The sequence below is a fragment of the Arvicanthis niloticus genome, chromosome 1, assembly GCF_011762505.2.
Source record: "Arvicanthis niloticus isolate mArvNil1 chromosome 1, mArvNil1.pat.X, whole genome shotgun sequence".
NCBI lineage: Eukaryota > Metazoa > Chordata > Mammalia > Rodentia > Muridae > Arvicanthis > Arvicanthis niloticus.
In genome coordinates, this window is record NC_047658.1 from 131,778,060 (window position 1) to 131,803,510 (window position 25,451).

General features: G+C 43.8%; 1 protein-coding gene and 1 pseudogene across 7 annotated transcripts in view; one reads left to right on the forward strand and one right to left on the reverse strand.

Moving 5' to 3' along the window:
• Positions 1-25,451, reverse strand: part of Tjp2 (tight junction protein 2) — a 132,468-nt gene that overhangs the window by 52,156 nt on the left and 54,861 nt on the right. The window lies entirely within an intron of this gene.
• On the forward strand, positions 6,679-7,353 carry LOC117712885 (E3 ubiquitin-protein ligase NRDP1 pseudogene; annotated as a pseudogene).

Sequence of the window (25,451 nt, forward strand, 5' to 3'; positions counted from 1 at the left end):
AGAGAGAGAGAGAGAGAGAGAGAGAGAGAGAGAGGAAAAAAAGGCTACTGGCTTAGTGTGGTGGTGGTTTGAATATGCTTGGCCCATGGAAGTGGCACTATTAGGAGGTGTGGCCTTGTTGGAGGAAGTGTGTCACTGTGCAGGTGATCTTTAAGCTCTTCCCAGTGTGGAAGAGTCGCCTCCTGGCGGCCTTTGGATGAGATCAAGATGTAGAACTCTTGGCTCCTTCAGCACCAAGTCTGCCTGCAGGCTGCCTTGCTTCCTGCCATATTGATAATGAACTAAACCTCTAAACCTGTAAGCCAGCCCCAATTAAATGTTTTCCTTTTTAAGAGTTGCCTTGGTCGCTGGGCAGTGGTGGCGCACGCCTTTAATCCCAGCACTTGGGAGGCAGAGGCAGGTGGATTTCTGAGTTGGAGGCCAGCCTGGTCTACAAAGTGAGTTCCAGGACAGCCAGGGCTACACAGAGAAACCCTGTCTTGAAAAACCAAAAGCCAAAAACCAAAAAAAAAAAAAAAAAAAAAAAAAAAAAAAAAAAAAAGAGTTGCCTTGGTCATGGTGTCTCTTTACAACACTAGCACCCTAGCTAAGACACTTAGTTTCTAAAACCAGACTTCTGAAGGTAGCTGGGATGGATCAGGGTTGCAATCCCAGTACTTCAGAGGTTAAGGCAAGAGGGTCAGGAATCTGAGACCAGGCTGGGTTGTGTATTGAGTTTCAGGCCAACTGGGTTACCTGAGACTGTCTCAAAAGTTAAATAACAAAATCAAGCAAACAAGCAAACACCCCTAGACTTCCAGCCAAGACAATATATCTGTAAACTTCAAGCCTGCTCACAGCTGTGCTGTGCACTCTGCAGACATCACACACCCGGCTCCAGAACAGCTCCCTGCTCAATCCTTACCCTGTAATGAACACATACAGTAGGGACAGACAGTTGCCTCAGTTTTAAGGTGGGGCTCACGATCCTGACCCTTGCAGAACCATGAACACTGGATGACATAGTGCTTGTACAAAGTTTGCTCCCATGCCCACCACAGATGAAGTGACCTCCATAACTATCCCAGCATGACTCTGTGCAGCTGTGTGTGACAACTACACCCAGGCTGGAACAGATTGCTTGATTCTTCTCATGAGAGTACTAAGATTACCCTAGAACCCAAAAGAACTGAAAAATGTACATGTGTACACACACACACACACACACATGTATAGAACTATTGTTCTTAAAAGCATTATATCAGCCGGGCAGTGGTGGCGCACGCCTTTAATCCCAGCACTTGGGAGGCAGAGGCAGGCTGATTTCTGAGTTCGAGGCCAGCCTGGTCTACAGAGTGAGTTCCAGGACAGCCAGGGCTACACAGAGAAACCCTGTCTCGAAAAACAAAAAAAAGCAAAACAAAACAAAACAAAAAGCATTATATCGAGGAGCAAACTAGCGGGAACTGCCCTACTGTGCACAGTTGATGGCTGGGCACACAAGTAGTCTACTCTTATCACATACTACTGTCTGAGCATAAGAAGGAAGGACATAACCATACATGCTACAACACAGATGAGCTTTCAATATTAAAGCCCTGTAAAAGGTAGCACCACATGATTCTCTTTGCATAAGAAGCCAAAAAGAGTAGTTGCCTGGAGCATGATTGTTAGCCTTTAGCAGAAGCTATTAGCTGCACATCTCTGATTATACAGTAAATGAATTATTACATCAATAAAATGGGTCTTAATAAACAATACATCACAAGGTATAATTGTGCACACCTGTAATTCTAGCACATGGGAAGTAGAGGCAAGAGATCAGGAGTTTAAGGCCAACCTCTGCTAAATAACAATTGGGGCCAGTCTGAACTACATGAAACTAGGTTTCAAAACAAAGCAACCATGTCTCCCAGATTGTACAATCTGAAAGCAGGGTCTCAAACCTATGTCCTACCATATACCATGAGCCAGTCACTTCCTCTGAGAGTCCCTTCCTCTGTTTTACATACCCTCCTAGGGCTGTTTTGAGCTACTCCTCAGACAGTGCAGCCACTGGATTCAGGGTATCAAACAAGTTATACAGAAAAGAGACTGAAGTCAGGAAAAGTCGGTAAAGTGCTTCCATGTAAGCCTGAAATCCTGAGTTCCATCCTCAGGACCCATGTAAGAAAGCCAGGTGGGGCTCTGTGGTCTGTGATCCCAGGACCAGGGAGCTGGAGACAGAAAGGGGCTCATTGGCACGTCAGTCGATCTAGCCTACTCAGTGAGCTCCAGATGAGACCCTGCCCCAAAAACTGGTACATAGCTCCACATGAACCATATTCATCATTGTCCTCTGGTGTCCACACACAAGCACATGCACATATATGCACACTCGCACGCACAGGCACATGCAAATTAAAGGAACGAGGTGGCAGTCATATAAGTAAATGGTAACTAGGGACTGAACCCAGAGTGGGGCCACACAGCCTGTCTCTTCTCCATTGAAGAAGCTAGCACTTCTACCAGATACCCAGCATGGCCTGAAAAAAGCTATTGGTGAACATAACTGGACTTCAGACCCCCGGGGTCCTGTGATTGTTCATGGTGAGGCCTCATAGTAGGAACTGGTGAAAATTTGATCCCAGATCTGCAAATATCCCACTTGGATCACACACCAGCAGATAGTTACACTTAAGGCCTCTATGTTCATAGCTCTCCCACACTAAGCTGCAAGGCATAATGCAAACAGGCCATCCTTAGTTGTAATTACAAAGAAGTCATTAATAAGCCCAAAAGAAAAAGTGCTAATTTGGCAACAAAGGCCCAGCCCTGTCTAACGTGTGATTTTCAATCTGACTCAGCCCATTTATCATTAAAATACAGCTTCACTTTAAAAACAGCAAGCACACAAATAAACCACCACCCCATAATAGACACCAAGATAAAGAAAATTATAAACTGCCTTGTCAAAAGGCAGGTTCAGAAACCAGCCATTAGTGCTGCTTGGCTAAGTGCCGCTTTGCAGGGCTGGCCCCGTGTGACACACACAAGGTAAACCGATCCTCCCAGACCTGTGGCACCATCCAAGGATGGCTCACACAGAAAAGAGACACCTGGTGCTTCTCTTTATCAGTAAGCCTGGTTAAGGCTGCCAAGCCGGTGCCTGCAACAGACATACTTTTCCTACTGGAGGAGAAACCTGTTGAGAACACACCCTTGGACTGCAGTACCAACAGTTGGAAGCTGCCGGAAGTGCAGAATCTTTAACCTGCCCTGGACTTACAGAGGTCCACTAGAGCCCCTACATAGCATAGTAACGTTGGAGACCGCAGTGTTTAACTGTTTTCGCACCCAAGAATTTTCTGCCCTGTCAGTGTTCCACAGGTGTACTGTTCAGTGGCCCGCTGCGACCAGAGAACTAAATATATAAAATTTAATTTAATTTTAATTGGTTAAAAACTTTAAATAGTCATACCTACTACACAGTGTTAACCATAACAATGGCATAAGTGGTTTCTAATGCTTTACTATTAAAATATATATTACAGGGGCTGGAAAGATGGTTTAACACTTACTGCCCTTCCAGAAGACTCAAGTTCAGTTCCCAAGAACTCACAGCTCTCTACCACTCCTGTTCCAGGGCATTCGGCACCCTCTTCTGACTTCCAGAGGCATACAAAGTACACACACATCCATGTAAGCCAAATACTCCTACATATAAAAGACATCTTCACAAAAATATAACACATACTAGAATGGACAGCTTCTCACTCCACTTCCATAGTTAGTGATGTGTGGATTAAAAGCACAGTTGCTTCTAACCTCTTTTGAAAAGCTACCCTGCATTCAACAGGAGCTCTGAGAGCTGTGACTGAACTCACTGACACAGACGCTTCGAAACATCCGGGGTTCAATCTCCACCTCTGCCAAAAGATAGATAAATCAAAAGGCAACCAAGTATTAGCCTGGCTTGGTGACCCACACCTGTGACTTCAGCACTAGGGAGCAGAGGGAGGGAGATCACCAAAGTTTTGAGGCCCGATCTACATAGAAAGTTCTGGGCCAGCTAGGGCTACATAAATGAGAGCCTATCACAAAATTCAATCAATCATCAATCAATCAATATGAGAGACAGGGTCTAGCAGTTTATGGTCATCATGAGCCAAGTGTGATGTTTCCCATGCTTTTACAACAAAGGGGGAAAAAGACTTTTTGAAAACAGTTTAGCATTTTAAGATTGCTTTTAATAATATTAAGGTTGCCCCTCCAACCCTCACAAGGAAAAAAATGTAGATACGCTGACAAAATTTAGCAAATGGCACTTTTGAAAGCTGTAAGTCACCAGGCAGTGGTGGCACACGTCTTTAATCCCAGCACTTGGGAGGCAGAGGCAGGCGGATTTCTGAGTTTGAGGCCAGCCTGGTCTACAGAGTGAGTTCCAGGACATCCAGGGCTACACAGAGAAACCCTATCTGGGAGAGAGGGAGGGAGGGAGGGAGGGAGGGAGGGAGGTAGGGAGGGAGAAAGAAAGAAAGAGAGAAAGAGAGAGAAAGAGAGAAAGAGAGAGAAAGAGAGAAAGAGAGAGAAAGAGAGAGGAGAAAGAAAGAAAGAAAGAAAGAAAGAAAGAAAGAAAGAAAGAAAGAAAGAAGAAAAGAAAAAAGAGAGAGGGGAGGGAGGGAGGAAGGAGAGGAGAGAGAGAGAAAGAAAAGAAGAAGAAGAGAGAGAGAAAGAAAAGAAAAGAGAAACCAAGCAAGCAAGCTATAAGTAAAGTTGGGGAATATAGTTCAGTGTCAAAGCATTTTTCTGGCATGTACAATACCCTGGGTTCAAATAGCACAAGGAAAAAAAATGACTCATTAACTTTATTTTAAGCCATCACCCTATGATATTTTTTAAAGCTTATGGTTTCAACTGTATAAGTTGTATAATACATTTATGGTATATTTAAAATGTCCTATTTTAGCTGAGCATGATGACACACATCTATAATCCTAGAACTACTGTTGAGGCAGGAAGACTGAGGCAGGAGGATTACTGTGAGTTCAAGAAGACTAACTGATCTACCAGGAAATTTTGAGGCCAGCCTAGGATTCCTAGTAAACTCCTGTCTCAAAAAGCAAAGACAAAAAAAAAAAAAAAAAAAGTATGATGTATGTGAAAAACACATATTGTGCAAAATTTTCAAAGACTAAAATCACCACCTCAAAAGAGAAAAAGCCGTAACTAGATTCATAAGTGAATGTATTGGGGGGTGGGGGGTGCTCACCATACAAGGATGAGGGCCTACCAAACCAATCAGGAAATCTAAAGGAAAAACAGTGAAGAGCTGCAGGTTAGGGGCCAGATCAGGAGAGCAGGCTCTAGAGGTGGGGAAGGGAACCATGAGGCCTCCGCAGAGAGAGGCTCAGAGTCAAAGCTGATGAAGATACGGGGCCGGCACACCAGCCAGTCTTGCTAATGACCATGGCTTCAGAAAACAGATGACAAAGTTTTCACAAACAAAAAAATTCCAGGAGCTTAAAATAGCCCTGATCCTGGACTGTAGGTGCCAGCATCTTGTAGGAGGCTGTCAAGATGGCTCAGTGGTTTAGAGCACTTGTTGTCTCATGGTAGCTACAGAAACAGGGCCACACATGGTACACATATATAATGCAGGTGACATAATCATACACATAAAATAAATCTTAGCATCTTGCGTGGCGTTAACACATGAGCTGACTGACTAGCCGTCTCTGCACAGGTTTCTTTGATTTAGGTTAACATGAGAGAGTTTGCAGACAGGGGTTAACATTTTTTCAATTCCAAGTTAGATTTTATTAAATTCCTCTCAAAGAGTCCATGAATGGCTGGCAACAAAACTAACAGACAGAATGAACACATGACCTTAGAACCTAAGGAGACACCCACCAACCTCTCCTTTTTGTGGAATTCACATTTAGCAGAAACCTGGCAAAGGCTACTGCCTGGTAACTGATGTAAGAGTCCACTAGGGGGAGCAGGAATGCAGACACTGAAAGAGTCTACTGGTTCTTACCAAATACAAAATTTCAAAATTAACTGAGAAGAAATTAGAAATGGGCTTTTATTGAGTACACTAAAAGCTCTCACAAGATCATAGGTCAGATTCACAAATAGTACAAGAAAAAGGAAGAGGATGTTATGATTAACCTCCATGCACACCAACACAAATGTGTCCCAGTAGAGCATGAGAGAGCTATTACAGGGTTCATTCAAGACAAGAGTGATCGAAATCCAACCCTCTTCTTCCATGGGGAAAGACTGAGACATAGCACCCAGCCCACCCTCTGACCGCCTGGCCACTGAGAGAAGTCATCTAGAAAAGGCTATGGCAAGTGAGTGAGTTTCCTGGCCAGGCCTCTCAAGGGGAGAACCCAGGCTTTATCTAGGGCAAACGGTCCTGATTCTGACCTCATCCCCATCCCTTGGCCATGAAACTTGTCACTAGGAAGCAAAACTCAGTCAGGGAATGACCAACAGGATGGGATTCTTGAAGCATCTCCTGAGTGGCACTGAGTGAAGGTGTCAAGGGGTGGGAGCTCTGTGAAAGGGAACCTGCCCCCAACACTTAGAAGAGCCTGTGTTTCAGAGATGACACATGAGGTATGATGTAACCTATTTCCAAGGGGTGTTGGAGAAAATTTCATCTGCCCTATTTGCAGTGGAGTCTTGGAGGAGCCAGTACAGCTCTCGGAGATGCCCAAAGATGAGCTACCAAGTCACAACTGCATTAAGCACCTTCACTCCCTGGTACAGCAGCAACAGACATGCATTGCTGAGCTGAAGGTGCCTCAGCTGAGTGCAGGCACCAGCTTGCAGAGCAGAAGTGAGATATCCAAAACTGCCAAAGGACATATGTACAATCCCACTGTCAACTCCAACCTTGTAGACCTGAAGGAGACAACTGACTGACTACAAGTTCCTCGAGTGAGTGAACTCCCCCTACAGCCAGCAAGAGTGACCTACCTGCTGCAGAGGGATGATCAGGACCTTGTGCTGTGCTCCAGGCTGTAATCAAGCACTCCCTGTAGAGATTGGCTACCCAGCCTCTCCTGTCAATGCTATGATTGAAAATACCTACAAATGTAGCTGGCCCCAGGGTCTGTCCACACTTAAAGATGAGACAGAGATGAGCGATACTGTGAGCACCATGTGAACAAGAACATCCTGGGCAAGCAGGCTGCGGCAGTGATGGCCCATGAGAACCAGCGTATGGTGCAGGAATCAGGGCTTGTCATGACAGTCACACACAGTGTGAAGGAGATGGAGAGGGTAACTGGCTTTCGGAGAGAGGTGGAATCAGCAAAACCCATCACACTGAGGCTGAGCCCTGAGTCCTCCCTCTATCCTTATGCCCTGGCTCATAACTGAGCCATAGACAGCCTGCTTTTCTGGCATGAAGAACTTTGGGGCAGCTGACCCTCCTCGTCTTTAGGGTAGATGCATGTAACCCCAGATAGCACAAAATCCTAAATGTAATGTTTCTTCTTGCCCATCCATAGTGTATGTACATGATAAAATATAATTTCTGAATTAAGGAACAGTAAGAGATTGAAACTACTAATAATCAAATGGAACTATTTTTTAAATATATAATAATAATAATAATCAAAACAGTTTAATGCAATAATAATTACTCAAAACTTGTTTCTTTCTTGAAGTTTCCATTCCATACTTTCAGACACCGGACTTAAAACTGAAACCACAGAAGGCCGAAGACAAAAGAGTGTAAGCTATGACAGGTATGAACACGACCATTTCAAGCATGACCATTTAAAATTTAACCCTTTAATAAAGGACAAGTGGCTCAATGGGTGAAGCACCTGCCACAGAAACTTAGGATCTAGGTTTGGATCTCCAGAACCCATGTAAAGTCAGATGTGCTAGCATGTGTTCATGATCCCAGAACTCCTAGGTGGGAGGCAGAGACATGAGAATTCCCAGAAGCTCATGGGACAGCTAACTTGATGCATCCAATAACCTGGTATGTGCAGCAATAAATAAGAGACTCTATTTCAAACAAGGTGGTAGGTGGAGACTGACATACAGGAACACACTGTGGCATGCACAGCAGTACGTGCGTGCGCGCAGGAAAGCAAACATATTTTTAAAAATTAAAATAAAATTTAATTAAAAAACATTTGAGAATGTTTCTTATTAAGAGGACAGGAAAACAGAAGAAAGGCCAGTAGCAGGCTATGGTTTGGCAGTTCCTGCCAGATCTCTATCGCACAACTCAGTAAGAGGCCGGTTGATGGACATACAGGCCATCACCTACCAAGATACAGTGACCACCTACAAGAGGACCACAGGGTCCTCTCCATGCTGCTTCCTTTCAAACTTACACCCTCAAAGAGCTCATCTGTCCTCACGGTACAGTTGTTAATTGATAATCCAGTTGTCAATGGTTTTGTTTATGTATTTGTTTAATTGTCAAGGGATAAATTCTCAGTGTGTAAATAATCCACCAAAATTAGGTGAACTCCCTTGGTTTGGGTAGCAATGCAAGTTCCAGGTTGTTTTGCCCTTAAACTAAAATTGAAACTGTCCACAGCTTCTAAACACATACTCCAAGGGAAGGCTAGCTGAGAGCAAAACCTTGCTTTACATAATCCTCCAGGTAGATCATTAACTCCTGTCAGGAACAGTCACTACACGTGGGTTCTGAAAGACACTCACTATGTGGAAGAAACACACTGGGCACAAAGAAGTAAAATAAATAAGTAAGTAAGTAAATAAATAAATAAATAGGTTCTTTAAAACAAAACTTTAAACTTACTGTGTGACATGTGTGTGTGCACTCAGTCATGCAGACACAAGGTCAAAGGACAACTTCCTGGGGTCGGGTCTCCCCCTTCACCTTTACACAGGACCTGGAGACGAAGCTGAGGTCATTGAGCTTTACAAGGCAAACACTTTACCCTCTGACCAAATCTTTGTCTTTTGATCCCAAGCCAGAGTGTGGTTAAAGACACTAAAGGAGTGATGTTCACGACCCAAAGCCTTAGATGACACATTTAAAGAGGAAGCATAAACTCTAGCTGTTGCCTCTGTTCTCAACGAAGTCTAGCCAAGAATCCAGTCATAACTGTGTGTCCACTAGTGGTCACAGCAGAGCTTAAAACTGAGAAGCAACATTTTAAATAGTGTTAACAACTCTAAGTTGCCCAGGCAAACACCATTAGCCCATTAACTCTGGAAGAGAACCATACCGTGAGAAAGCCAGGAAGAAATACAAACAGCCTCAACTAAGCTCCAAGAAAAGTCTTCCTACCTACATCTAACCCCCAGATGGCCTGGCCCAGGTTTCATGAGCCTTCTTCCTGGACCCGAGGGCAGCAACTGGTGCTCTGTATCTGCTCTGTCACCACAATCACCTGGCTCCAAAATTCACTAATTGTTATCCCTAGTCAAAATTCCCACTATAGCCAGGTGCAGTGGCGTGATCATGCACCTTTAATTCCAGCACTCAGGAGGCAGAGGCAGGTAGATCTGTGAGTTCAAGGCCAGCCTGGTCTATATAGTGAGTGCCAGGACAGCCAGTGCTACATTGTGAGACCATGTCTCAAACAAATACCTCCCACTACACCAACACACATGTTTTCAGCTGATGAGAAGAAATCAGACAGGTCTTCTGTAAAGCATTAGTGCCTGGTGGACCTAAACCTCCTGGAGACATCTGATGTTTTAAGAGCTGAACTCTGACCCCAATATACCTTATAGAACTGTGTGACCTTCAACATGCAAGTTTCCCAGCACTTCAATAACATTAATAATAACAAAATAATTCAATAACATGAATTATTTTATCTATTTCTCAATCCACATTTTGTAGCCACAAGATACCTTGATGTCAATAATACTTTTCAAACTGGGTTGAGGGAAACAAGTTATTTCTACCAGAAGCCACGAAGACCTGAAGAAAGCACACTGAGCTGACAATATTTCTATAATTAAAGGTATAGTTTTAGACAGGTGTCTATGTAACCTGCCTCCTTTAAGCTGTGTCTTACTCATCTCTGAGTCTCTGGGACCTCATAAAGTAATGGAGACACAGAGTCTCTGGAAGAAAACAGCTCTTAAAAATATTGTATCAGGCCAGAGAGATGGCTCAGCAGTTAAGAGCACTGGCTCCTCTTCCACGGTTGAGTTCAACTCCCAGCAACCACATGATGGCTATAACCATCATCTCTTCGGGCATGCAAATAGAGCACTCATATACATAAAATAAATAAATCTTTAAAACAGAAAAATATTGATATATAAGCCAGGCTGTGGTAGTTCGTGTGTGGTAGTTCCCACCACTCAGGAGGCAGAATTCTGTGAATTCAAGGCCAGCTTCATCTACAGAAAGAGTTCCAGGACAGCCAGGGATACACAAAGAAACCCTGTTTCAATAAATAAATAAATAAATAAATAAATAAGAAATACTAATGTATAATTTTTACAGATGATTGCCCAGTGGAAAAATTCGTCCTATATACATTCAGGAATACCACGTACAAGTCTAGAAATCAACAAGAGACTATGCAACCTTTTGACCTGAGACACAGCCCTGCCATTTACAAAATACACATCTGAATATTGCACAACTAAGCTATCAAAAATAATAATAGTAAATCAAAATAGATCTCTTATCATAAGCTTGGGGGACATACTCAGTTGGTAGATTATTTGCAAAGTATGCACAAAGCCCTAGGCTCCATTCCCAGGACACATAAACTGGTATGTGGTCTGTGCCTGTCAGCCTAGCACCCGGGAAGTTCTAGGCCATCCTCAGCTACAACGTTTCGGGCTCTCCTGAGGTGGTGAGATGGGGGGTGGGGGGAAACCTGTATTAAATATGTTTACAATTTATGGGCTGCATTCACAGGTACCCTGAGCTGAAGGCTCAATGTGCTAGAAGCACTTCTCCCCCTACTTCCTTCCAACCTGAGGGTAAGACACAGAAGCTGGTGGAATCAAGATTACCTGCAGGTTTCAAATGGACCTGGGCTCACATTTCTTCCCCGTAACATACGTCAAGCAAGTGTTTGCTGTTTCTGAGCCTTGGTTTCCTCGCTTATAAAATGAATACAACCCCTCCTTCCCAACTGTCCGGGAGAATTCAGTGAGCTCTAAACCCAGAGTCTACCATTACTAAGCCCGAAATCTCCTGCTCCAGCTTCACCAGCAAGAACACCCGCACCCAATGCAGCATGAGAGCACTAGGCAAGAACGGTGCCTCCTCCTCCTGTCCTGTGGGTATCTGATGAGGCATCGCATGTGAGCTCTGTCCAAGGCTTGGAAGCTGAGCTGAAATGAACCTGTCCCCAGTGAACACCGCAGCATCTGTGAAAACCAGGACATGAACTCGGAGCCATTTGCAAGCTTCACTCAGGAGCATCTTAGATTTATCACTCCATTGATGCCTTCTGCAAGGTGCTTCTCAGGAAGAGGGCAGGAAGGGTTGACCTGTATCCAGGCCATAAACATCTATACATACATATATATATATATATATATATATATATATATATATATATATATGTATGCATGTGTGTACATATTTATATACATAAATGTATGTATGCCATAAACACATGTGTTCTTATTTGTCTATGTAAAAGACAAAGGGAAGAGACGCTGAAGCAGGAGAGCAGGGAGGAGAGTGAGAAATCCCAGTCCTTAGGATCCAGGTTCTCCTTTCATATTCTTTCATTTCCTGAACAGTAACTATGTGACGTCTGCCCTAGGACTGCAAAGATGCAGATCTGCCTTTCTTCCCAAACAATCCTTCCTAATATAAAAGCAAGCCTCCTCCAATAGGATTATGTAGATTCAATAGGGTTCAGACCCTCATTTAAAACACTCAGCTGGGACTAGAAAGATGGGCTGGAGAGAGGACTCATTAGTTAAGAGCACTGGCTGCTCTTACAAAGGACTTAGGTTCAGTTCTCAACACCCGCATGGCCACCCACAACCACCTGTATCTTCAGTTCCAGGGGATCCAACACCCTCTTCAGACTTCCACAGACTTCTGGACACATAATGGTAATACTACCTATACTTGCTGGGCAATGGTGGCGCACGCCTTTAATCCCAGCACTTGGGAGGCAGAAGCAGGCGGATTTCTGAGTTCGAGGCCAGCCTGGTCTACAGAGTGAGTTCCAGGACAGCCAGGGTGACACAAACCTGTCTCAAAACAAAACAAAACAAAAAAACCCACATATATTCAGGCACACACATGTACACATAAAATATAATTTTAAAAACCTCTGTGATCTTCTGATGATATACACACATTTCAAAGGATACTTGGGTTTCTACTTTTGAGGACATTTTTGTAATCCTCCAAAGATCAAGTTATAATCAACTTCTCCCCCAATCAAAGGGCTTCTGCTGTTTACACTGTGAATGACAGCCAGGTGGGAACAATCCAGACCCAGGGACAGACAGGGATGACAGCTTCCCAGTGTATAACAGGTCAATCCATAAATCACTATCCTAAGTATGAAGCCAAAAGCATACGGCTGGGAACTGTCAGGGAAGGATAGATAGGCTACTGCTGTGTCCTTAGGAGAGTTCATTGCTAGGACATGATCCAACCTAACCAGCCCTGACATTTATTCTTCAAATTACACTCCAGATTGCAGGGGACAGTGTAGCGGCTATTTAGAGCTGGGGGAGACCCCCACACAAGCTAATGTACTTAGTTAACAAGTCACCTCTCCAGCCCATCTTTCCAGCCCCAGAGTGATTTTAAGTGAGGGTCTGAACTCACACTAGATGGATGTTCTTTTGCTCTTTCCTATTCGGAGGCCAGAGGGCCTTACCAGTGCTACCCAGATGACAGTGAGTCCTCTCTGCCAAGAGTGTGGAACTACAAGCATGATCTCTCCTGTGCTTTCCAGAGAAGTCGATCACAAACACGACACTTAGAAACTTGGCAATGCCTGAGCTAAATTTATTTTTAACCCAGTTCTGTTTGGCCATCTTTTTCAGCAGAAAAGCCCAGTGAGAAATTTATCTTTGAACAGCAGATGCCTGGTATCCCGACAGAGAGCAAGTTGCAGGTACTGAGGAAGGAGAATCTCAGCTGTCTTTCCGGAGTTCCTGACTTTTGTGCAACGAAGACCAGTCAACTCCAGAACTTGACTTAAAACAAAGATAAAAATAAATACTGTAATATATATATATACATATATATATATTATATATATATATTATATATATATATTATATATATGTATATATATGCATATGCAACAGAACAGATCTCTCTTCAAGTTATAACACTAAGCCTAAATATTTATAGATATCTAGGTCAACACACAGAGAGAGAGAGAGAAAGAGAGAGAGAGAGAATACACATTCGTGTGTATGTGCAAAGAGCTAGAGACATAATATGGTAGTAGAATGCTTCCCTCACATGCATGAGGCCTTGGGTCTCATCCCCAGCAAAAATAAATAAACTATATGCATATATTTAAGCTCTAGCACAGGGAGGGGTGCAGAGGGGAGTGAATTAGGTCACTCCCCAGAAGTTTCCCTCCAGCTCCATTTTCTACTCTTCACACAGTGGGACCCTTTGTTCATTGTTTGAAGCACTGTAAACTGTTTGCACATCTATTGTGAGCACTGGCTGACTCCAAGTCTGGAGTGGAGGGGAGGGTGGGTAAAATGGGATTCTGTGAATATAGTTCTGGTACTTTCAAATCCACACAAGCTCTGCAAATAGCCAGTTCCAGCAAATCCAGGGTAGGAGCAAAGTCACGGGTCCTGTGCTTCTCAGTGACATGTCGACTCTCCATATAGCGCTTCCAGTTTCTCGAAGAAGCAGTACTGTGGCCAGGAGCCTCAAATGGCATTTGGCGAATCACATGACCACTGTTTCCAGCTAACAATTAGTAACAGTAATAAACAGACAGGGTATGTTGGAGTGGTAGAGAAGATAGTTCGAATGAAGGATAAAAGTTCACCAATATTCCAAAGTTAGGGGGGGAGGGGGCGGGGAGAAACAAGTCAAGTTTTCTCCAGGGGTGACAGCATTGTCAAAGGGACTAAATAAGACTTTTAAAGCTAACATTTTATAAAACTTAGATTTTATAAACCAAACCCAAATGGCTGAGATCACTACTGCCCACAGTTTTGACGGACTATTCTGTCGGCATGAGATTTGAAGCGTAACTGGGACAAATATGTCATCTCTTTCCATTTCATTTGACAAAATTCCAAAGAAGTTAAAGATGAGTGGAGCCCATTACAAAAAAACTCAGATTTATGTACTACTTGCACTTATACTATCAGATGAGAAGGACTTCTAAGGCAATGTACTCACCGGGGTTAATAAGTTTCTCATTAAAGAATTAAGTTAATGAAATTAAGCCATCTTCTGTTTCTTCATTAACTTGTAAACTTGAAAATCATTATTTCTTTGGTCTCGTTTGATAGCCTATAATTGCTAGGTAGCCCAGGCTAACCTCAAGCTCTTAATTCTCCTGCCTTAGCTTTCCCAAGTGCTGATATTACGAAATTGATACCTCAGCTATCTGTTTCTTTTTCTTCCAGTTCTAGGGATAAATCCAGGGCCTAGTGCATGCTAGGCAGGTGCTCCGCTACTAAGCAACACCCTCAGGCCTTTGAGTGTAACTTTGCAAGCTCACTCCTCCTATAGCAAAGTAACCAGAGCCAGAAATGGTGGCACATGCCTGTAGTTCCAAACACAGAATTTGAGACCAACCTAGGCAAGCAATATAGTATGATTGATGGGGGAGGCAGGAAAGAGCTAAACCACAGGATGTAGGCCCTTCCAAAAGCAGGATACCTTATGGAGAAGATAGAGCTGTTACAGGTCACCTGGACTGTATCAGGTGACTGACTATAAAGTCAAAGGACAGCCTTGGGAGTGTGCAAACAGAAAGTCTAGTGCTCCCTCAAAATGATGAAGGAAATAAGAAATGACAGCCACTTCCACTGACTGCTGACTGAATACCTCAGAGCAATTTCAAGAGGCACCCAGGCCTTTCTGGCATAGAGGGCTCTTTTACCAGAGGCCAGACACTTCCAAATCTCTGGCTGAGGAACCCTGGGCAAGGGAAGTACACACGGATGATCTGAAAGCATGAAAGATAGCAGAAGCCTCCCAGTGTTCCTCTTTCCTTCGCCAGCAGCAGCAAGCTGATTCCCCACCTCCTTCCCCCTCACCAGCCTCAGAACTGCCAAGGCTGAGGAGGTGATGGGTTCTGCGGAGCCTGGCACAACCCCGGAGTCTGTGGGGCAAATCTGAATGCTAGTTATGAGACCTTGGTTTTATGCCAGCAGCCTTCAACTGTTTGGGGGACTGCCAATATTCTGCATTAAGTTTCTCTCTCCTAGAAATCACCATAGTTTCCTAACTAAACCCTCACCTACAGGCTCTGCATGCAATGCCTGGTTTACAGATGCAAAGCCTGAACACGCTAAAATAGTAAACTGCTTAAGATCAGGGAAAGAAGCAGCAAGATAAAATAATTCATGGTCGGGTCTATGTGACATCAGAGTTACAGACTGACAATTATCCCATAGCTCACAACACAAGGATTCTAATACTTGGAATTCACACAAGAAAAATATGTATGTGCCCAATATAATGTGCAGGAAATTTCTTAAAAACAGCTTTATTCATAATAGCAACTTTAAAAAAAATCCATCAAAAGATGTTGGGACGTTGAGTGTGCACATACATGGAATGGTTCTGTGTGTGCATACACATGGAATGATCCTGAGTGTGCACACACATGGAATGACATCGCATGCATATACACGGAATGATGAGTGTGCACACACATGGAATGACGCTGCATGTACACACTCATAGGATGATGCTGCGTGTGCACACGTGGAATGAGGCTGAACGTGCATATGCATACGCATGGAATGTTCCTGAGCAACAAAAGACCTAGTGAGTCTCACACAACAATACAGACAGACGTCATGGAGAGTCCCTAGAAAGAAGGAAGACATAAATACTGGCTTCTTCATGTCAAAGAAAACTAGTCCCTGGAGTGGGGAATCAAGTAAGGTTCCCTTGGTGAGGCCAGTTCAATGATGACACAAAGTGTCTATCTTTCTATCCAAATGGCACCCACACCACTGACTTCCTTGAAGCCTGTGACTAGACGGCACAACACACAACAAGTACTGAGTCATATATTTAAAATATTAAATTTAATATTATATTTTACTGGAATTAAATACCTTCACTTTTAGTACCAATCCTCTCCCCCCCCGAAAAAAAAATCATTAAGCCTTTTATTTGAAATTTAAACATAAATATGTATATAAATTATACTTCAACAAATACCACAAACATGACAATATAGAAAATGTTTGATAATGACTATGTAGGCTGTAGAGGGCAGATCTTTCCTGGATTCTTCTGTTTCTTTGGCAAATCCTTTCTGTATGGAAATATTCCAGACAAACTGTTTTAAACTCCAGTTCTTAAGAATGCTCAGAGTATCTTTTTTTTTTTTCCCCTTCCCAACCACTTCCTCCTAGAGTCAGCTGCCAAAGGCATTTGAGCAGTGTATCCAAGACCTTAGATTAAACTCTTCATTTAGGCCGGGCTGCCTTCAACTCCAGCACTCTGGAAGCAGAGACAGGCAAATCTCTGGGTTCGAAGTCTACAGAGTGAGTTCCAGAACAGCCAGGGCTACACAGTAAAATTCTATCTTAGAAAGAAAAAACCAAACAAGCTTCACTTAGGGCTGAGGGTGTAGCTCTGAGGTAAAATACTTGCCTAACAGGATCAGAGCCCTGAGTTTTTCCCAGCAGCCCAAAAAGGAAAGAAAATAAATCCTGATACATACAGGCCATATACAACTCTGGACCACCTGGGGGCCTCTTACTTTTCAAGAGGCTCCAGCTGCCTGATTTGCCCCTGTAACAATAACACTAGGAGGAAAGAAACAAACTATTCAGTTTCATACCTGGGAAATTTCAGGGAGTGTCTACAATGCCACAAATCTCTCTCCTCCTCTTAAAACTCACCCAGACACTAACCAGAACAGCCTAAGGCTGGGGAACTGCTCAGAAGTGCTGGACTCTAGCTGAAGCTACAGAGAGCAAGCACTTTCACAGGAGTCCATGAATGAGGAAGTTCGTCTCCCAACCATCAATCAGGAGTCTGGTTTCTGGCCTGGCTAGAAGGGGAGGCAGAAAGGGCTCCCAACTGCAGCCTGGAGCCCCTTCTGTGCTCATCCAGGCAAAAGTTCACTATGGGGAAAAGTCTGTGGCAACAGATAAGGGTGTGTGGGAAGCTTCCTGCATGCAGCATTGCCTGGAAAGGGTGGAGAAAAGAATAAAAATGGATTCTCAAGAAGCCCTTACAAGATGGCTGGAGTGGGGCTGGAGAGGCGGCTCAGCAGAAAGCAACACTTCGGTTCCCAGGACGCACAGCAGGCAGCTCACAACTGCTTATAACTCCAGTTCCAGGGGGAGTGATTAAGAGTGCTTCCCCTTCTTCCAGAAGACCTGAGTTCAGTTCCCAGCACCCCATCAGGTGGATCACAATTGCCTGTAATTCCCACTCCAGGGAATCTGACATCCTCTTCTGGCCCCCAGGGACACGGGTGTCTACACATACACATTGAAAATAAACCAAAGTTATTTTTTAAATGATAAGGGTTGGAAAGACTACTCAGTGGTTAAGAGCACTTGCTGCCCTTATGGAGAACCTGGGTTCATTTTCTAGCACCCACACGGCAGCTCACAGCTGAAGGGGCTCTGGCTACCTTGAGTAGGTGAGCATGGCTCTAGCAGACCTTGTCCTTCTCCCCCATTCCCTCTGCCTGGCTTAAAAACTACATAAAAAACAAACAAACAAAAGTGTTAGATTACATTCCTAAAGCTAACCGCCAAGGTCTATTTCCTTATTGCCAATTCCTCAAGGTCCAGCTATAAACTCTAGCAATCAAAAGCTCCCTTGGGGCACCTAATTAACATGAACAATTAAAATGAAACACTTCTTCCTAACACAGGGTTTCCTATTTACCTGTCCCCTCTCCATCCAGAGGCAGTCCTTTGTCCCATTCCGGGACAAATGCCCCTCTCCTTCTTCTTTCTTTCCTCTTCTTTGTTCTTTCTTCCTCTAGCCCCTGTCTTATTCCTGCTCTCTGTCCCTCCAGGGCAAATGCATCTCCTTTGTGCTAAGAATTTGGTTTTGGGGGGGAGGTGGCTGAGTCCATACTTTTCTTTTTAACAAGTCTGTGTCTATAATCTGGGCATGATGGTCCACAACTTTAATCCCAGTCAGGAGGATCTCCGAGTTCAAAGCCTAGTCTACATAGACTAGTCTCCAGGACACACAGTCAGAACTACGTACAGAGAGAGATGAGGAGAAAGGGGGGGAAAAAAAAAGTCTCTAACTCCAGTCCCAAGAATATGACATTCTTGTCTGGCCTCTAAGAGTACCAGGCACACACAAACATAGTCCACAGACATACAAGAAGGCAAAACACCATACATATAGAGCAAAAAATAATTTCAGGGAAAAAAATTAAAATCTGGGAAAGGGAGGAGAAGACAGATGCTACAGGCTTGAGGAGGGAAGAGGACCTGGGGCTGGGCTAGTACATTATTCAAGCTGCAACTTAATAACAGATCTTTCCACTGCTTGGTGACCTAAGCAATCAGGCACTCGAGGACCTTCACCTTTAAACAATATGCTTTTTTTTTTTTCCCTGTCTTTCTGAAAGAATCCAATGGATCGCTTTTTAAAAGAAAAGTAAGAAAATAAACACACACACAAATATAGCGGAAGGAGCAAGTAATTTGGACTATCTTGCTTCAAACTCCTTAGAATGATCTCTAGGCTTTACACTCAAGCACTGAGAGCCCTCAGAAAGTTAAGGGCCAAAAAATGGCTTTATTAGCCATCAAAACTAAGTAGAGCTTAGTTCCCACATCAAGTGACCAGTTAATTAGTGCTGCAGTTCCTGCTGCTTCTTCTGCAACACGGTACCAATTTTAATTGAGACCAACCTGAGCTAAACACAGCGCCATCTCAACAACAGCACACAGAGAGGTCCAAAAGCAATTCTATACTTTTTTGGGGTTAAGACGTTTTAGCTCATCAACTATCATCCATTCACTACATAAATATAAGGAATTCTCTCAATTAAGCTCTCCACTAGTCTGATTCATGCTAGCTCATGCCTTCCCAAATCAAGTGGATCTGATGAGTACACAGTGACTATGCCTGATGCCCTGCCCTGAAAGCCCTTGTGCCTACCACTATGACTCACACAGGGGCAGGGCTCACAGCTAATGGGAAGTGACTGGCGGTATGCAGAGGCTGGAGCAAACAGGGGCAGGTGTACACCAGCCAATCCCACACAGCCGAGCAGCTGACTCCAGACTGAAGAGGACCAAAGAGGAAGCGTGTTCCCCCGAAACTGAGCTCACCAGGAAGCCCTTTAGTTTTGCCAAGAAACTACCTTAGTAATGTCATCATTCTACTCTGCTGGATCCTCCAGAGACTTCAGAGTGGCGGGTGACGTCTCAGAGAAACATGGATGACTCTCCTGGGTGAAACTCCACCCACCCAGGTTCTCAGGTGCGCCTGCTATCCTTGTAAGGCAAAAAGAAGAAACTGAACTATCGCTGTACGTGGGTAGGATCAGTTCTCAGATCGTGTAAACAAATTGCTACAGTCGGACATTAAAGCACTGAGGCTGGCTGACAAATGTATTTTTCCTTCCTCCTGAGAACAAAGGCCCTGCACGAAAGCTCCAAGCCCTAGAAGGACCAAATAACTACTGGAAAGCATCATCTCCTTGTGTTGTGTAACAGTCAACTCAGAGATTAAAAACATTCCAATTCCATCTTGCAGGGGAGCTCCTTAGGCAGGGAGGTAAACCCCCCCCCCCCGCCCCAAACACGAGAGAGAGAGAGAGAGAGAGAGAGAGAGAGAGAGAGAGAGAGAGAGAGAGAGAGAGAGAGAGAGAAACTGATCAGATCCACCGGGCCCTTTCTTGCCTACCCAAGTAAGCAGAGCCCAGCAGGGAAGAAGACTTTCAGACAAGAGCTGCCTGGAACATTTTAGCCAACTGAAACTACAAAGGACCCTTCAATCTGCTGAGCTGCAGGCTGTCCAGCATGGTCCAGGTTCCCAGCTTTTGTGAGCTGTCACCCATGAGCCTTGGTGATGCAGTTATTCTGGGGTGATTTGTTCTCACCCACATGAGAAGTCATTTGTAATCCTGAATCCATATTCCTGTAGGGAACCCCAATTAAACTCACTGGATCGCCAAACTGGATTTTGGTGGTATCCTTACCACTAAAAGATGGGTCTATCATGGGTTCCTGATCTGTGTTTGAGTAGAGTCTATCCAGTAAAAAATTATGTCACATAACACCTAGCTTGCCTTATCTTCAACTCAAGAAACTAAAGTTTCTGTAACAATATCAAAGTTTTTGTTTACTATGACGGTAAAAATGTAACTGGACTTTTAGACTGGTACACAATCTAAAAACTGTTACAACCAAGAAAAACTCCAAACCTGGTCTGGACAGGTGGCTCAGCAGTTAAAAGCACTGGTTGCTCTTGCAGAGGACCAGGGTTTGGTTCCCAGAACTAACTTCTCTGCTCACAGTCAGTAAGTCCAGAGCCAGAGGATCTGCCACTCTCTTCCAGCTTCCAAGGGACAACAGGTACCCATTGTTGTGCAATACAAGTGCAGGCATATAATAAAATAATTTTAACTTTAATATGTACCTGGCACAGCAGGTACTTAGCATATTCTAGGCCCTGGGTTCCATCCACCAGCTCCCAGAAACAACAAAGGGGATGAGAGGTATTCATTCAGAGATGTGTCAAGATTACATTTCCACCATTACTATATTTACTCCTCGCACAGAACAGGAGGAGGAAAAACATAAATAGAAGCCACACCCATCAAAGTCTGGTTAGGCTAAAACATTAGTCTAAGTTCAACTAAGCACATTACAAAATATATCCTACCATGAAATGATGCCAGCCTGTATAGTGTTGAAGAACCAACTGTAACCATCTGCCAGGTGGCATTCAGCAAATAGCACGTGCTGCTATGTATGACATGACTAAATACAAGTCACTAGCCAAAGGCTTAGGACACCTCACAAATGGCACCAAGGGCCCACAACCAGAGTCCGCCTGTGACTCAGTGTCTCCTCTTCCTTTTCACTCACACACGTGCATCTCACTGTTCTTCTTAAGTCAAAGCAAGAGGGTGTTTGCTAATCTCAAACATTCCAGTTCCTACAGTATCCGAGTTAGAGCCCCTTTTACAGCTCAAAATATGCACCAGAAGTATAAAAATGGGTCCCATCCTCAGCACCGTAGAGCTAATTCACTAACTAAAAATAAAAACCCCTCCATACTACACATTTTGGAAAGACCCTGAGAAGTTCAAACCATTTCCATGGCAAGCTGTTGGGTGATGTGCCTTCTTCGGGCCCCACTTGAAAACAAAGTTATATTCCCCCGGAAGGACCCAAGCACCTCCTCCCGCCCCTCCACTTTATCACAAAAGAATGAACAGCATTTGGCTGTGTTAGGCAATGTAACACCTACTTGGAGAAAGCAGAGAAGAGAAGGGAATCTGGCCAGATGTTAAAAGAAGCCTCACAGACACACAGTGGGCTAACACAGACAAGAATTACAGAAATGGGGGATGGCCACAGGCTCAAGACAGAGGCCATGGTACTCAACACTTCTGGTCTCCCAGGACAATTATGGATTATGCACGTGCTGCTCTTGAAGATATAGGGGGGTTGAGGGGGGTGGGGGGGTGTCACTCAGAGTTCTCCAGAACCAAGTCACATGTGTTTTTGCACAGTAACACCCAAGGCTCAGATAGCAATAGCCTTTGAATTATCAATTTTTACCTCTGCTACTGACTTACCATGATAAGCTCACAAATCTTAATACAGTTTTACTTCACAATTATTTTTGTTTCCTCCTAAGCTACCCAATCTTCAAATAAGTGGAAGTGGTGATTGGCTTTGCTTCCCATTACTCATGTGATGTTAATGTATAAGAACTGAAAAACAGAACGCGTCCCAACCAAGAAACTAATAAAAAAAAAAAAAAAATAGAATTTAATCCCTGTCGAAGAGAATTACTGGGTTAGCTTTGGTTGTGGTAGTAGTGGTTTGGGTTTTCTGTTTATTTTGAAACAGGATCTTAATCCCAGCACTCTGGAAGCAACACTACAGCAGGTAGATCTCTTGAGTTTGAGGCCAGCCTGGTCTATGGAGTTCCAGGACAGCCAGGGCTACACAGAGAAACTCTTGTCTCAGAAAGCCAAAATGGGGCTGAAGAGGTGGCAACATTAAAAGCACTTGCTGCTCTTACAGAGGACCGAGCCCCAGTATGGCTACTCATAAAACCATCTGTAACTAGAGTCCCAGGAAATCCAATCCCCACTTCTGGCACCAGGCATATAATCGATATACAGACATCCATGCAAACAAAGCAGCATACAAATAAAATTAATTATATTTTAAAAATATTTTTAACTGCAAGTTTTTATGAACCACACCTGGGAAAATTCTCTGGAAAAAAAAAATAATCAAATGGCTAAGTATTGGGGGGTGTCAAAGTCCTTAGTGTTTTTTCTGAGAGGCTTGGGGATAATAGCCAAGATAATAGACACCTGTCATAAAAAAAAATAAAATAAAAAAATAAAAAATAAATAAATAAAACACTACAACAAAAACACCAGGAGGAGGCCTGCAGGTGCTGGGGGGTAGGGGGTTCTTGGCCATCTCACTTCTATCATCCAATCAGCAACACCATGGCCCAAGCACACAAAGAACTCCCGGTGCTTAGGAAATTAGTGCAGTTGCCAAATTCTAAGAATCATATCTCTAAATCCAGTGGAAAGAAAGAGAAGAATTCCAACTCATGGTTCAGCATTACACAAAAACCGCCAACTGCTTTCCCAGGTACCCTCCAAGTAAACATCAGCCCTTACAATAATGGATACCAGGAATAGATGTTTTTAACACTTAAAGCTAAGGAACGCCTCCTTAGAATGTCACAGGTGTGTGAGCTGCTACTAAAAAGGAGGATGAAGCATCACAAAATTTCCTGTACTGGTTAAATGGCCACTACATTTTTTTTTGTTTTGTTTTTTGGGGGGTTTTTTGGTTTTGTTTTTTTTGTTGTTGTTTGTTTGTTTGTTTGTTTGTTTTTGTTTGTTTGTTTTTGAGACACAGTTTCTCTGTGTAGCCCTGGCTGTCCTGGAACTCACTTTGTAGACCAGGCTGGCCTCGAACTCAGGGATCCTCCTGCCTCTATCTCCCAAGTGCTGGGATTAAAGGCATGCACCACCATTGCCAGGCTCTTTTTTCTTTAAGATTTATTTATTTTATGTGTATGAGTACACTGTCACTCTCTTCAGAAGAAGCAGCACCAGAAGGTTGCCAGGAATTGAACTCAGGACCTCTGGAAGAGCAACCTGTGCTCTTAACCACTGAGCCATCTCTCCAGCCCCCGTTCTCTATTCTTAAACCAAGTTCACAGGAACTCTGATGTGCTCACCAAACTGGTATTAAGTTGAGCCTCTCAATCTATGGCCCTGATTCCAGGGACTCCCTAGGACCAGCTAACAGGATAATTAAGCTTCCCTCCACCCAAGACTGGGGAAACCATGCACAAGATAGCACCATACCAAAACCTTTATCAACACCTTCATCTCGAAATGTCAAGGTCACTGTGGTCACAAGTTTTTGGCATCACTGATTGTTGCTAAGGATAGGACCAGTGAGACATTTATTTTATTGGGAGACAGCTCTCAATTGAGATAAATCTTCAATGTAGCCAGGCTGCTTAATGGGATTTGCTTTAGGGATTAGGCAAGGAATGCCCTAATGGCTAGTTATCTCCGGAGATGTTGAAAGGTGAGTGATTATTGGTCCTCCTCAATTTCACAGCTGCCCTATGGCACCCACATCTCAAGCCATAGTCCAATCAAATCGAAATGTCTTTTTAAGCAACTGCTATTGTACACAGGGCTACAGTGAACTAAAGTGACTCCTCACCTACTTTCAAGAATCTGTCTCCTTAAAAGGTAACCTCCGACAGAGGGAAAAATCATGTGGAAAGAAAACTAATGGTGGAGATACTGTCATCGTCATGGCCCAAGCACTCCCATACATTCAAGAAGTGCTCACCACTCACACAGGACATAGCTGGTTAGCTAGCTGTCCGTGCACAAGGATCTAGATCAAGGGTGAAGCAAATGTCGGCATTAGTCACTACAAATGAACTCCCCAGAGGGCGATACAAAGATGAAACTGGTCTTAGTCCTAAGCAAACCTCAAAAAAGAGGAGCCTTTACTGTATTGGGAGTGGAGTGGTCTTTACTGTGAACGCAGCTTGCTGGGCTGTTACGGAGCAGAACCAGTAATTAGTACACTAGGAGTTTCTGTGTTTCTCCCTCCCAAGGTTGGGTTATTGCCATTCCAGGCCTTCCAAAGAGAGTTCTACCACCCTTTCCGCATCTCCTATTTTTCATGGGCAACTATCTGGCACTTCCTACCTAGATTTCTAGACCTCGCCTCCCTTATCAACCCAAAATCCTTCACTTAATCCCCCCATACTTAACTTTTGGGACCCGTGATCACTGTGTCCCTCAAACCCACTCTATGCCAGTGCACGGTGAGGCAAATGCATTCCTAGCCATTCCCTATAGTGACTGACATCAGGAAGTATCTGCTCACATGCTTTCTTCCCCGAAAGAATCCCCGAAGGGACGAAGAGAAGACAATCCCACCCTTTGTTGCATCTCTGAATAGCAGGGTGTGCATCTGTATTACACATCCCTCCCTCAGTGTCAGCGATCATTGAAAGCCAGAGCCATCCAAGCAGTCCGCCATCCTCGTGTGCACTAGACCCCTGCAAGCAGAAATCCAGTCAATCCAGGACTGTCAAGTCCTCAAAGTGACTAGCACTAAGTAGGTGCTCATTAAATGGTAGCTCAGTGGTACTGAAAAGCTACAGCTGGGGATACAGCTCAAAAACCTACGCTTAAGACCCCAGGTTCAATACTCAGCACCACACACCCACAGAAACAATCAAACCCACACACTCGAGAGTGGACACACACACACAGGATTGTACCAGAATTTCAAAAGGGAAAACCTTCTCTTTGTTCAATCTTTGCAAGAAGCTCTGTAGAGGGAAAACAAGAACAAAAAAAAAAAAAACTCAAAATCCACTGATACCTTGACTAAAGCGCTCCCTCTTCTCCTATCTCCCCCAAAAACAGCACCCTGTCCAGACTCCTGGTACTGTTGACCGCATCCATTCCTTACAAAACTGTGGATGACACGCATGGCTTTCACTTAACTTTGGATTCCCCACACTGAAGAATTATTCAAGAAAATGTATTGAACTGGCTAGTAATCCTTATCCTAACCAGGATTATTGAGTGGCCCTTTGTGACAAATACAAATTA